The sequence below is a fragment of the Scophthalmus maximus genome, chromosome 3 (genome assembly GCF_022379125.1).
Source record: "Scophthalmus maximus strain ysfricsl-2021 chromosome 3, ASM2237912v1, whole genome shotgun sequence".
NCBI classification, from domain to species: Eukaryota; Metazoa; Chordata; class Actinopteri; order Pleuronectiformes; family Scophthalmidae; genus Scophthalmus; species Scophthalmus maximus.
In genome coordinates this window covers 6,885,762-6,899,420 of record NC_061517.1, presented here as the reverse complement: position 1 = coordinate 6,899,420, position 13,659 = coordinate 6,885,762, and the positions used below count along the sequence as shown (strand labels likewise).

General features: G+C 40.2%; 1 protein-coding gene across 2 annotated transcripts in view; it reads right to left on the bottom strand.

Annotated features, from left to right (window-relative positions):
* The window catches only part of LOC118316872 (IQ motif and SEC7 domain-containing protein 2-like), a 112,846-nt gene extending 104,220 nt beyond the window's left edge, over positions 1 to 8,626 (bottom strand). The window contains exons 1-2 of one of the 2 annotated variants that reach the window (XM_047331027.1): positions 8,606 to 8,626; positions 7,401 to 7,464 (exon numbers count right to left, since the gene is read on the bottom strand). The gene's annotated coding sequence lies outside the window, so the exon portion shown is untranslated. Of the gene's footprint in view, positions 1 to 2,164; positions 2,262 to 7,400; positions 7,465 to 8,605 lie in introns of those variants that run through there. The other variant, XM_035645125.2, reaches the window with a different exon arrangement.
* Positions 8,627 to 13,659: the final 5,033 nt, after the last annotated feature.

The window sequence follows — 13,659 nt, the reverse complement described above, 5'->3', positions numbered from 1 at the left end:
CATCCATGATCATGTTTCATTTTCTGACAAACACATTTATCTTCCTTTGCTCAAGAATTGAACATAGAAAGTAGCTTTTTGAAACTGCTTTAATGTTACTCTGCCTTTTTGTGAGGATACAGTTTTCATGTAAGGCACCTTAGAGTGTCTGGAAGTGTTACAATGTACTATGTGTTCTTCCATGAAAAGAAATCCCATCATGGTCTTAAAATGTCATGGATGTAACCCGAAACCTTTGCCATATCTATTAGTCATAGATCTATGAATATGTGACTGAGCACCGCCTCTGTCTAGGGTTAGACAGAGTTACCATTCATTTTACAGTGGAGCAATCTGTGTATTTATTCTTTTGTCTTCAAACAGTGGTAAAAGTTAAGATAGTTTGAATAGCTTAAGATGGATAATAACCATGTGACTGAAGATCCTAAGGGAAAATTCAAGTCAGTCAAAAAACTAAATTGAGGTTCAAACCCAACAACACATGGGCCTTCAGCTCGACTACACGATTCAACCTCGCTGCATGAAACGAAGGTATCATGAGGTCAGGGATTCGCTGCCACTAAAAACTAAATTAAGTGCTTGAATTTTACAGTGACACTGACAAAGAAATTGAATAATGATGATCGGTCTTGTCATAGCCAAGACACGATTCGCAAAGGTCAGTAGACACTGATCCGGTCCAATCTCACTCACGTCCTAAAGGACAGATGACGACATAACAGGCCCCGATGGGCACAGATGAAATGGTGGTTATGAAATTACTTCAGACAGTAGCAATATTAAAGTGATAGCTTGAAAAAACAAAAACTAAAATGATTTGCATCATTAATATGTTGACTGTGATTTACAGTATAGAGGCTGTTCGGGGGCTGTAGTTACCTCCACAACGAGGAGGTTATGTTTTCACCCCTATCCGTTTGTTTTTTGGTTTATTATCAGAAGGATTATGCAAAAAACTAATGAACAGATTTCCATGAAACTTGGTGGAAGGATGAGACATGAAGGAATCATAGAATATAAAAATGGCCGGTGAGTGAAGCCAATGCGGAAGTGCCTGAAACCTGTCTTCTCCGGAATGACCAGCAGAGGGCGACTCCATTTGCTGTAAAAAATAAGTCTGCTTCTATAGAAGTCTAATGACTCTACGTCTGACTTGATTTATAACTTCACTTTATTTTCCCGAGGAGTTTATGGTCTCAATCGCTAGTTTCAAGTCTTCTCCAAAACAGCATGATGTTCATTTTGTAAATTATGGGACATTTAGCTTGAAACAGACGATAAAGCACCGTATGCATTTGGGCGCGGATACCGTGTGATCGACAACGGGTACCATCCAATGGTTGCAAGTCGCAGGCGTACAACGTTCTCGAGATCTCGGTCTGACCAAAACCCCTCTTCCCCCAAATATGGTTACTTGTGGTTTAAAAGAGAGAAAAAAAGCAAGATGACGCCGGGCAAAAAGTCAAACTCAACGCTTTTAAAACGGCAGCTCACACACACCAATGGGTGACGTCGCTGTGGGAATGCCACCTGGAAAGAACCGATTCACTCTCTTCAACATTGTGGGAGAGGACATTTGACATTTTCAACGACTTCCCAAAGAATAATTCATCGTGACGACAAAAAAATTTAAAAATCCTGCATATTTAGGAGACTGATATCTATGAGTGTGAGCAATTTGGTGCAGCTTGATAGAATTTTAGCGGATATGATCTACTTAGTGAGTCTGTGATAGTAAATGTGATTAAGAATACAACAACTCACATGCAGTTACACCGGCACACATCACAGCAGATTCACACACAGTTACCATGAGGAGAAAATGTGACAGAGTCCTAAAGGCTGAAGATTGAAAACTGAACTTGAGCAGAGGCTGAATCAGGCCTGTACACATCATCAGAAGATGATTAATACACTAATAATGGTTATTGATCCCACAGCTGATTGTAACAGGTGGAGTTTACAGGGACATCATTCAAAAATATTCTAGGTATAGGTCTCATTCTCATCCACAATGGATCAATCAACGATAATCAAGGATAATAAAAGCAAAAACACAAACACGATTGCAAAGGTTGAGGGTTTCTCACACACGCACGCGCACGCACGCACGGTCGTCGTGCAGGACGACAGCTGGTAAATGAAAGGTTTGATCGTGATTCACCTGCGGTTGGAGCTCGTCCTGTGTCCTCTGCTGACAAATATGAATAATAATCCCCATCACACACGGTCTCTGTCACCGCTGCCGCTGCTGGGAGCTCAGCTGTGGCCGCAGACGGGCTTCAAAGATCCTCTGGCGCGCGACAGGATCACTCACTCTGTGGCTTCTACAAACCCCTCGTTTTTCCAGCGCTGGAGTTCAACTGCTGTCTGGGGTTAACATCCCGCTAGTCAACACTGACACACGACGACATATTTTCAAAAAAATGATTCGTTTTTACAGTGAGTCAGAATATATCATATTGATATACAATATCAGTGTAATACAGGGAAAACTGTGATCTGGTTAGCTAGCTTAAAGTCCATGATATGACTCATTCACGTTCCCAGGTTGTTGTAGAACCAATATTGTAGTATTTTATATTGAAATCTCTGTATTTTTTTCCTCATGTTTGATTTTCAACTCCCTTCCCGTGACCATAAATAATGCCAGTTAGCAACCGGCTAAATGATTTGTGGTGTCAGACGACTTCCTCCTTTTTCTCTGGTCATACTTACTATGAACACTGGGTGGCGCAGTGAACAAGACTGATGCCGTTTCAAACGGCCGCTACGCGTCTCAAAACATAACTATGGGTCGTAACAAGCTGCTTGCACAAACAGCCTCTATTGTCACCTAGCCAGGTAGCCAGAGAGTTTCATACATCACTGCTCAAGGTACATTACACTGCCGATTGGCCATAGCACAGTTTTGTGGAGAAATGCTTATTGTGTAATGATCTGAAGGATCCTATGTCTCGGTAAATCAGAGTGCTGTCAATGCAAATTCCTGTGTAGCAAGATTTTAAAATCCCACATCCTATGACTTTTTTAAAATAGCTGCAATAACCTCAATGCTCTTAAAGCTACAGTGTTTCTTTTGTTTCTACATGAAGCACACACACACACACACACACACACACACAAATTTGGCCTATAGAAGAAACAGATGGACACAAACACGCACACGATCTTAGAGGTTGTTACTCATCTTAGTTTGATCAAATGGAATTTAGCCTGTTTGTAACCTCAGTGTTGAACCTTAGAGCTGAGAGAGGGGGCTGAAAACAGCGGCAGAGTGAGAGCTCTCTGCTTTTCCCTACTCTCTGGTGGCTTTGTTCATCAGCATCCTGCAGCCACTTATGTTGCTGCACCTGCAGCAGCCTCCTCCTACACCTCCTGCTCAACTTCCTTCTCCTCTTCATCTCACTCTTTTTTCTCTTCCTTCTCTCCATCACCTCATCTTGCTTCACCTGCTGCTGTTGCGCTTCCTCCTCCTCCCACATCTCTCCTCTCTTTTCCTTTCCTTTCAAACTCCTTCCGCCTCTACACCTCCTCCTTGCTATCCCCCTTTCCTAAGCTTCTTTTTGTAGTCCTTACTACAAATCGCTCATTTTTATTTTTTACCTCTACTTTCTTTCTTCCTTTACTTTCTCCACCTCCGCCTTTTCTTCAGTTGCTTCCTTCACCTCATCTTACCCGTAATTTAGTCTCTGCATACTCCCTTTTTTTAAATTTGTGTTTTTTTTACAGTTGCTACACAGGGAATACAAGAAGGAAAGAAGGAAGGGTTGGAGGGAAAGGCTTGTGGTGGGAAGCTGGGACAGGGGAGAAGCAGAAAAGAGGGAAGAGGAGAGAGAACTGGAGGAAGAAAAGAGGATGGGAATAAGTGGGCCAGGCACAGACACACGTGTGAGAAGAAGGGATGCTGTCTGCCCTAGTTTCTTGTGCGACATTGGTCAGAAGCTGGACGCATAGAGATGACGATACACCAGGAAACCAGAATCCCAGTGGCCACCATTTTGGAGCAGATGAATAGAGAAGGGGAGTGAGAGGAAAACACGCCACTTGTTCATACCTGACAATCCTTTTCTTTTACCTTACTGGTTTATAGGCTGTATCACTTGTTGTCTTTGTTGTCAATAAATGCTGTATAGTGGTAATTTTTTTATACTGAAATGATATTTTATTATTTTGCTAACTGTCTCTGATGTTTCTGTTTGAAGGGTGCTATAAAAATTAAGGTATTACTATAAATACCATCATTATTATCATAATCATTATTATTTATTGAGGCATATGATCCATCTCTGGCTCATCTGGATCAATGTCTACAGGGTTCATGGGTTCTGGAGAGAATATATGGTTTGGACAAGATAATTTTCTACAAAAAGGTGCAGATATCATCCACTACATTTTCTTCCACAAATATTCAGATTTTTTGCCTTTATTTCTAAAGAAAGAAAAGGGACAATATTCCTAATAAGCCCTTTACATGCCCAATGATAACTAACTCTTAATTATATTGCCATACTGAGTAAAAGTTGGCAATATCCATGTCTTTCATAATATCTAAACTGGGTGCTTTTGTTCTTCTGTCCAGAAATGTGGGCTTCTCTTTTGGGCACGACCCAACTGCTGTCTCACACTGAGCAGAACATTAAAAGGCAAAAGGTCTTGTGACGCAGATGGTCATAAAAAACAGAGATGCAGATTCTGAAGGTGACATGTACAGTACATGTCCCCTCCATTGAAAAATGCTAAATTCGGAATATCCAAAACATTTAGGGCTGTTTATGACCTGTTTCAAATTCATAATTTTGTCAAATTCAGATTAATAGTGGAGTATCATTGAGCATGTAAACGTACCAAATGACTAAAAGTTTATGCAATCACAGCTGTGGTGATTTTATAAACTAAAAAGCCGTGATTTCTGTACGGCATATTGTAAAAGCGGTTCAAACACTGTAATTTTGCTTTTCTAACTTCTATATTTAGAGCATTTCTTTTCATAATCCTCCTCCTACTCCTCACTCTCTCTCTCGATGTTCTGTTCGCTGACTCCTTCCCACTCTCTCTGTACAATCTGATTACGTAGAGAATATTTCTCCACACAAATCAATAACAACTAATGCACTGCCATTACAACAACAGCCTTACTGACAAGTAATGTTATTTGAAAGTTAAAAATAATAAATAAAATCTAACTCCAAGTGATGAACGGTTCTACATTCCACAGCCTGCCTAATGGTACTGTATATGTTTAAAATCAGCAGGTACAGACTAACATTTATCACACATCAGTTGATTATTGACTTTCTCTTATCTCTCTCTCTCTCTCTCTCTGAAAGCTTAAAAATATATATTTCTCTGTATCGACCGACCAATCGACAAAACCAATATGCAACTGTTTTCCTCGTTAATACCCCAAGTGAAAGATACTAAAATGTCATATTAACTCACAGTATTAAAAGGAGAGTACAACAGAGAGTTGGCAGTATGCATATTTATTCCTCCTTTAATCCTTAAGATGAGTCCATTTAGAAATCGTGAAATTTTAAGAAACACGGAAGTGACAGAACAGCGACTGACATTGATGATTACAACTTGAGCGCCTACGACTGCAGCTACAGCAGATTCATCAGCTCACATTACTACAGTGTACAAGCTCACACACGCTTCAGTGTTCTCATACCGTAGTCATCCTCATCAGCTTCAGCCTTCAGACACACAAAGCTGCTCCGTCCTCCTCTGCACGTATTTATAACAGCAGCGAGTTCAGCAAAGTATAATTAGTTGGAGCAATAAGTGGGCGGATGAGGTGTGTGTGTGTGTGTGTGTGTGTGTGTGTGTGTGTGTGTGTGTGTGTGTGTGTGTGAGAGATGCCATGATGTATTGTTGCTTGTGTAGGTGTGTAATGCATTTGTACATGACTTGCGTTTGTCTTTAGGGACATGAAGGTGCAGAAAAGGAGCATCAACACTGTGATAATACCTCCTACTAATTTAAATGTATTGTGTGTGTGTGTGTGTGTGTGTGTGTGTGTGTGTGTGTGTGTGTGTGTGTGTGTGTGTGTGTGTGTGTGTGTGTGTGTGTGTGTGTGTGTGTGTGTGTGTGTGTGTGTGTGTGTGTGTGTGTGTGTGTGTGTGTGTGTGTGTGTGTGTGTGTGTGTGTGTGTGTGTGTGTGTGTGTGTGTGTGTGTGTGTGTGTGTGCACAGATTGTCCAGAAGCTCCATGTTCATGTGTGGGCTACTGTCAAGTGAAAGTGTGTTGTATAGTGTTGCACATGTAGTAAATGCTTGTTAAAAGAGAATAACCACCTCTTTAAGTATCATTAAGCACATCATTTAACAATTTTGTCAGTTGACTTTCAAAGTGTTAGAAACTGTAAATTAATTTGCTCAAGTAGTTGTAGGAGTACATTGTCATAAAAAATAATGAAAAAAGAAAATACCGGGAAATGTAGTTTTTAGGAAGCTGTTGACAAACGGCTGCAAAGTTATGTATCTGCAGTTATCGTCCTGTGTGTGCGTGTGCGTGTGTGTGTAGGCCGAGGCGCCCCCCTCTGGCCTCCATGTTAGCAGATGCAGCAGTGTTTGGTCCGTCACTTCTCCACTGTTTGCTAGTGCAGCTCCACCTCTGAACCCCGATCAGTGTGTGTGGGCTGCAGAGCTGCGAGCTGCGTGGGAGCGCAGCAGAGCGGGATGATCACACTCAACATCCAAGGCGAAATGTACAGCGGACAGAGCACGAGTTCTCTGCAGTAATTTGTCATTCGCTTTTTCTACAATTTCAACAAATAACAAATTCATCTTTTTACGACTGTTAACTTTTGCCTTTTACTTTCTGTTTTGTTTCAGAAGCTGTGTCTCAGTCCCATAACGACAAATGATAGAACAGTGAACATCCCAACAACACTTGAACTTTTAGTATTTTACTCAGTTCGAACTGCTCCTCATATAGCACATTTTATTCAACTACTGACAGAAAGTCCAACTGACCAAAGCCGAGATGCATCACTCAATAAAGTTGTTCTTTATACAACAAATATTGTTGGAGTTTCTTTGTCTTGAGACTTCTTACTGTCTCCATTCACCTAACAGGTGCAGTTAAGAAGTCTCGACTCAGTTTCTACAGAAAACTGAGACACAATTAAAAGGGAAGGGAATGAAACGAGAAAGACGAACCAAAAGACGGAACAAGAAGGAGTAGGAGAACAAGGAGAAAGGGGAAGCTGATTGGCTGCCTACGACTCTGCTCCCATCTACCAACCAATCATCTGTGTCCTTCAGCAACCCACACCCCTCCCCAGTAAAAACTCCCGACACTGCGTGTGTGAAACACCAGGGATCAAACACCTGCAAACTAAAAATCTTCAGCCTTTTCGTATCACGGATGATAAATAAAAAAACCTCACTCACGGTTCCTCTACAGGAATCGACAGGCCTCTGACTTCTGCTGCCCTCCGGTGGAGAAAATCTTTAACTGCACGTTCAATTAAAAAAAAGAAGAAGCAAAACACACACTGTCTTAGTCTTAATCAAGATTAAGAATCAAGATTAAGATTGGCTTCCAACCGGTTTGACCTGCAGTGATCCCTTAAAGAAGTAATATCTACACGTGACATTTTGCAACTAAAGTCCGATTTTTCTGTTTTGAGCTCAGAAGACACAAAAACAGATCAATGTCTAGTTCTATTTTTTTTTAGAGGCTATTAAATGTTGTGTTCCTCAGTTTTATTTTGTGACCATTGGAAAGATGTTGATCTAATTTGTCCAACACTGACTGCTGAAGCCTCATATGAGCAGTAGATGGAATTTTTGACTACATTTTTGCACCTTATGACAACTGAAGCTAACTTGGCACATTGAAATAACTTTAACTTTTAATGATCAGTGTGAGCAGGACACAGGATTATGGCAATTAAACCCAGTTCCGTTGTACAAAGAGGAATAGGAGTCTTGTTTTTCAACACAGAAGAACAGTGAACTAGTCCTTTAAGCTTGACTGGTGCAGTAACGGTTTTTAGACACAGGGTGGCAGTAAAGCTCTTTAAGCTCAAGCAGCACAAAAGTAGCAACTAGAAACCATCTTTCAGCTGTTTGCAACTCTAAGTTTGTCACAATCACTAGTGTTCGCAATTCACACAGATTTAGTATTTGTATTGTGTGGTTTTTTTAATTTATTTTTTTTACAACATTTAGTGTCTGCTGAGCAAAATACTTTCATCATCTCCAGGTCATATCTGGATTCTGCTGCTTTCATGACACAACAGAGTTATCAGCTTCATGTAGCACGCCGCTTATTATTTTTGGAAGGATAATGAAGCATATAGTGTAACTTCCACTTGATAAAAACTAAATATACACAGTTTATACCAAGGGGAAAAAGTCAAAAGATTCATAAATTAATTCATACAAGGATGGTCCAGTGTTTCCTATGCTAAAGGAGATAAGTCAGGAAGCATTGAAGTCCTCATGTCCTTGTCATTAAGGGAAATTGAACAACTCTTAAAATGGCTGCTTCTGAAACTCTTCTGGGTAATTTCTCTCAGTGAACAAACTTCCTCAACAAATTGCTCTCTTCAACTAAAGCGCCACTCACACTCCAGCATGAGTTAACTCACCTGTTCTTTGTTGTTCACAGCAAGATGTTGAGCCACATGGGGAACAAACATTTTTTTCTTCTTCTTTTACATTTATTGGTAAATGTTCAAAAGCAGCGCAAACCTGCACCACCGCCACCTACTGGACTGGAGTGTGGAGTAGCACTGACAGACAAACAACTGGATGTCATGATCTCCATTGCGAAGAATAGAATATGTTGACAAAAAGACAAACCAAATAACACTAAGAACAGAAGTTATATAAAAATAAGTAGATATCAGTCCTATGAATATATGATGAGAAGATCCAACAATTATTCCCTGGGAAATCAGTGAAAATGTCAAATGCCTTTTTTTCACAATGGTAAAGGAAGTGACAAAAAGTGACACATCGAGCACTGAGAGACGGAAAAAGTAAAATGTTTGCAACCAATAGTGTTAATCTTAAAAAATATGTTAACAGTAGAAACCTTAAAATTTGTAAAACGTCACTTAAAACAAAAAACTAATAAAAATAAATGTCCATGGAACTTTGGGAAGGATGGGACATGGGCCAAGAAAGAACCCATTTCATTTTGTTATTGATTCAGACAAAAGGGCAGATCCAGGATATAAATTTTTTTAAATCACTTTGTTTAACATTGAAAGATGGAGAGTGTGTACTTTGGTATGGATTGACTGGACTTGACTTGACTTGACGTGAATTTAAAGTGTCTTTTGGGCCTTGGTGGAGGTTTGTGCACTACTGGGTTGCCTCGATATGTCAAGTTATGAAACATAATCTCCTGCCTTATTCTCGTCGATGTTCAGGAGATTATAAATGGTCAATAATGTCAGGTAGTGCCCAGGAAACATTCAAATCTAACATGCAGGCGGACAGAAAATTTAGCAGGTCACATTCCAGCTCTCCAGAGGATGAACGTTTGAGTTAATGGTCCTGTGACCTTTCCTCTACAGCCACCTTCAGGGCAATTTAACGTAGAGCAATTGAGAATTCACGGAGACAGAGAGAGACGAAAGAGGTCAAAGCTATTGCCCAGTTTGACCTCGTTCGGTCTCACCATGTTCCCTCCAGACAGTTTATGCAGCCTCCCATCAGAGGGGGGGGGGGATTCGTCTGAAAGCTCGGTCAACGTCCAGAGGACAATTATTCCCTTTTTCACAGTGACAGGGTCCGCGATGCATCACAAATATGAAATACGTTTGACTGCAGGGAAATTCCGACGGCTGCGAGTGTGTCACTTAGGAGCAGCTGACCTCCTCTGAGCAGGGTGGAGACCAGGCCCTGAAACATGTGTAGTCAAGGTGTCAGCGGGATGGAAGCACGACAGCAGCATCCGTCCACCCGTACGATCCGCAGTCACTCGGGCGTCTGTTATAGAGTCACTGTCTTCAGGCGCAGCTGTCCAGTCTCCACCAGGATGAGCAACATCACAGATTTATAGAAGTAATAGTTTTTAACACTTTTGGCTCAATGTGGACGATACAGGAAGAAAATAGCCTTGCTCATAGTCCTAGCTTTCCAAATAAACACGTTAGTTGAATGTGACATTGTAACTTGCATTTTTGCTTTGCGCTTGTGTTACCAAATTATCGAATATATTCCATTTTTGATATTCATGCATCCTTTATTTATACAGGAAGGTCCAATGAGAGCAGTTGACATGGCTGGTGCCCTGTACAGTAAACACTGAACAATAAAAGCAACGGCAAAACATGTCCACTCATAAAAGGGTTTTCTTTTTCCATTCTTAAAAAAAAAATTGCCTGACAACATTGATGTTACAAGGCAAACGCTCATTTTCCTAAAAAGCCTTTTATTGTTTTGATTTCACAAAACATAAAAATTACAAAACTGCAAGATAAAGGATGAAGAACAGATTAACTGAAGTTGTTTAAGCGGCTATACAGTTTGTACGCTTTCTCTGCCAAATGAATATTGTTATAAAATATTAAAGAAGACTTGAAACTGGCGATTGAGACCATAATGTCCTCAGGAAAATGTTTACTGATGTTATGAATCAAGTGAGGAGTAGAGTCATTTTTCTCATAGACTTCTATAGAAACAGACTTCTTTTTAAACCAGGAAGTCGCCTCCTGCTGCTGTTTCCAGACTATTCTGGCTTCAGGCGCTTTGGCATTGGCTTCATTTTCCGGCCCGGTGATTACGTCCATTTTTATAAACTATGGTTCCTTCTTGGCCCATGTCTCATCCTTCCACCAAGATTCATGGAAAGCCGTTTTTGTGTAATCTATGGAAACTTGTTTCTCTTTCTAAACTACTATCCTAATTTCATTGTGATGGGAAACGTACACTAACAGCTGCCACGATTATATTGACAGGCTATTTTTTCAAGAGGAGGAAGTGTCCCATTTCTGTAATGCGTATGGGTCACAGGGAAATGTCCATGAAGGATGCTAAAGCGCTGTTGGGTTTCAGGTTTTAGCAGCAGAATCACTTAATCACAAACATTGGTCAACCATGAAAACCTTTAACTTTCGGTCTCGGTTGCTGAGAGCTGATGCTGCGTCACACACGAGGGAGCGTTTTAGTGAAATGTAAAACTGAAGCCTTTTTATTCTGCGAGACAAACGGGAGATTAACATTAAAAGCGATTCCGCGGACCCTCTTCAACGGAGTCGATTCTCTCCTCTTCTTCCTCCTCCGGCCTGTTGGAGCATCAATCAGCGACGCCGTTGTTTGAGCACAGACTCATTAACCTCAGGTTAAACCACCAGCAGCAGGCAGCAGCCTCTGAGGTCTGATGTCCAGCAGAGAAATGAACCTTTTCACCTTCTCGAAGGTGAGGAGGCTTGTGAAGCACACGGAACCAACATCCTGGTGTTCCTGCTAAATGGAGAAACAAAGAATATTTCCATTTCATCAGCGAACCATGAACACACGTTGTGGTTTATTGCTATTCAGTCAGTTATCCGCCGCTAAATATAGTCCCAAACAAATGCTATTGTTATGCTGTGTTGATGTTATATAAAACATGCCTTTACTGTCAGTATATGTGTCCCTGTATGTAACATCAAAATATTCCCTTTCCCTTTTCCTGCCCTCTCACGCCCATCCCTCTCCTGTCCCCTCCACGCGACCCCTCTTCTAATTCTCACAGAATATAGATCTCAGATACCGGGAGGATAATTAATAAGATTTACTCCTCTCAGCCTTAAAGCCCATCGACTCGCTCTCTCCTTCTCATTATGGGATCTGAGGGAATTGTATTTCTTTTTTTCCAGACATGAATAGAACTCACACGCTCACCAAAAACATTCAAGAGGAATCGTTTAATTTAATGAATGCAATTTCCTTTACTTCTGCCCATTTATGTGCTTCATGAATCATCCTCAGATCTGTTTCATTTAAATTGACTCATCTGAATTTTCAAGGGAGACATGGTGGTCTAAAAACATTTATACTTACATTAAAATGAAAGATGGAATGGATGGATGGAAAATGGAACCATAAAAAATGTATATGACATGAATATTTAAAACATAACCACATTAGCAATACTAATATCAATACTAATTATACCAATAATAATAATAATAATAACAATAACAACAATAATAATAATAATAATAATAATAATAATAATAATAATAATAATGATAATAATCTATTTGAAATTTAATGGTTAAACTGCAATTAGAATTTCATTGGCTGATCTTTAGTCATGTACGATATGTGAAGATTTTATAATTTCTCACCAAAAACATATCATCCACACTTAACGTCCACACATTTAAAAAATTACCTTAAAATGTTTACATTTTTAATTACCTTAGACTGTAATTAAAGTCGATGGTAATGACATGTCAACTCTATGGTAATGACACGTCAACTCCCAAAAGTGAAGCCAAATTATATTGATTGCCCCCTACTGGCTGGCTGCAGTATATGTCACAAACCCCGCCCACCTCCCCCATGTTAACAGATGGGACATGGACCAAACTAAAGATATCAAAGTACACGTCAAATAACAGTTTCCAAAGACGGTTTCTGTCATTTGAGGTAGTTCTTATCACACTGAAGTATGTTCATGTTTCTGTTACATTTGGTTTCATTTAGTCATTTGATGCTTTTAAAACGGGCTGAGACGTCTTGATTGACAGCTGAGACCAACTCCTCATTAGTCGAGCGTGTGTATGGGCGGACCCTCGAAACCTCCACTCCACGATCACTACTGCGCAGTCTCCGACTCCAAATGGTGTCAAAAGGTCAAGGTGTTGCCGACCACGTCTGAGATATTTTCGCTTAATTTTTCGACTACAGGAGGAAGTGGAGACGCGTCGTCCATCTTTATTTACATTCTATGTAATTTACATAGATTTACACTCAAAGACAAAACAACATTGTTGCCATGACGAGATCGATGCAAGATCAATATTGATTTTTTTCTTCTCGTTATCAATTCAATTTATTTTCTAATTTTGTTTTGGAATATATCAACATGCATCCGACTGAATTTTATTTGGTAAATAAATCAAATAGATGAATTGAAATGATTTGAGGATGAAGTCATTGTGAGAGAAAACGGATTTTGGTATGTAGACGTGTTATCTGTTTTATTGACAGTATAAAAGACTGGAGAGGTGACTGTCTCTCTCTCACACACACACACACACACATACACACACATACACACATATACACACACGGGGGGGGGTCTTCATAAGAAAAACAAAAATAAGAAGATGAACTGAGGTGATATGAAAGAAGCAGCTCTGTCTCTCAACACCTCTCCTGTATATTATTTCTCTGCCCTTTCCCCGTGATTTTTTCTCCTCTCCTCTCCGCTCCTCTCGAAGACATAATCATTTCATCATTGCCTCATTCTCCTCTTCACTTCCATCCATGCACTCAGCTCTGTCAGGTGATTGGAGGCTCCTCTCCTCCCTCCACCCCCCTCTTAACTTTCCTCTCATCCACACTTTTCATTTCATCTCTCCTCCATCGTCTCCTCCATCTCTGCTCTCTACTAGTCTGTGAGGATGACTCCCCCTTAAAATTATGTGAATTTGGTCAGATACTGTATTGATTATTGATTTGACTTGTTATTTCC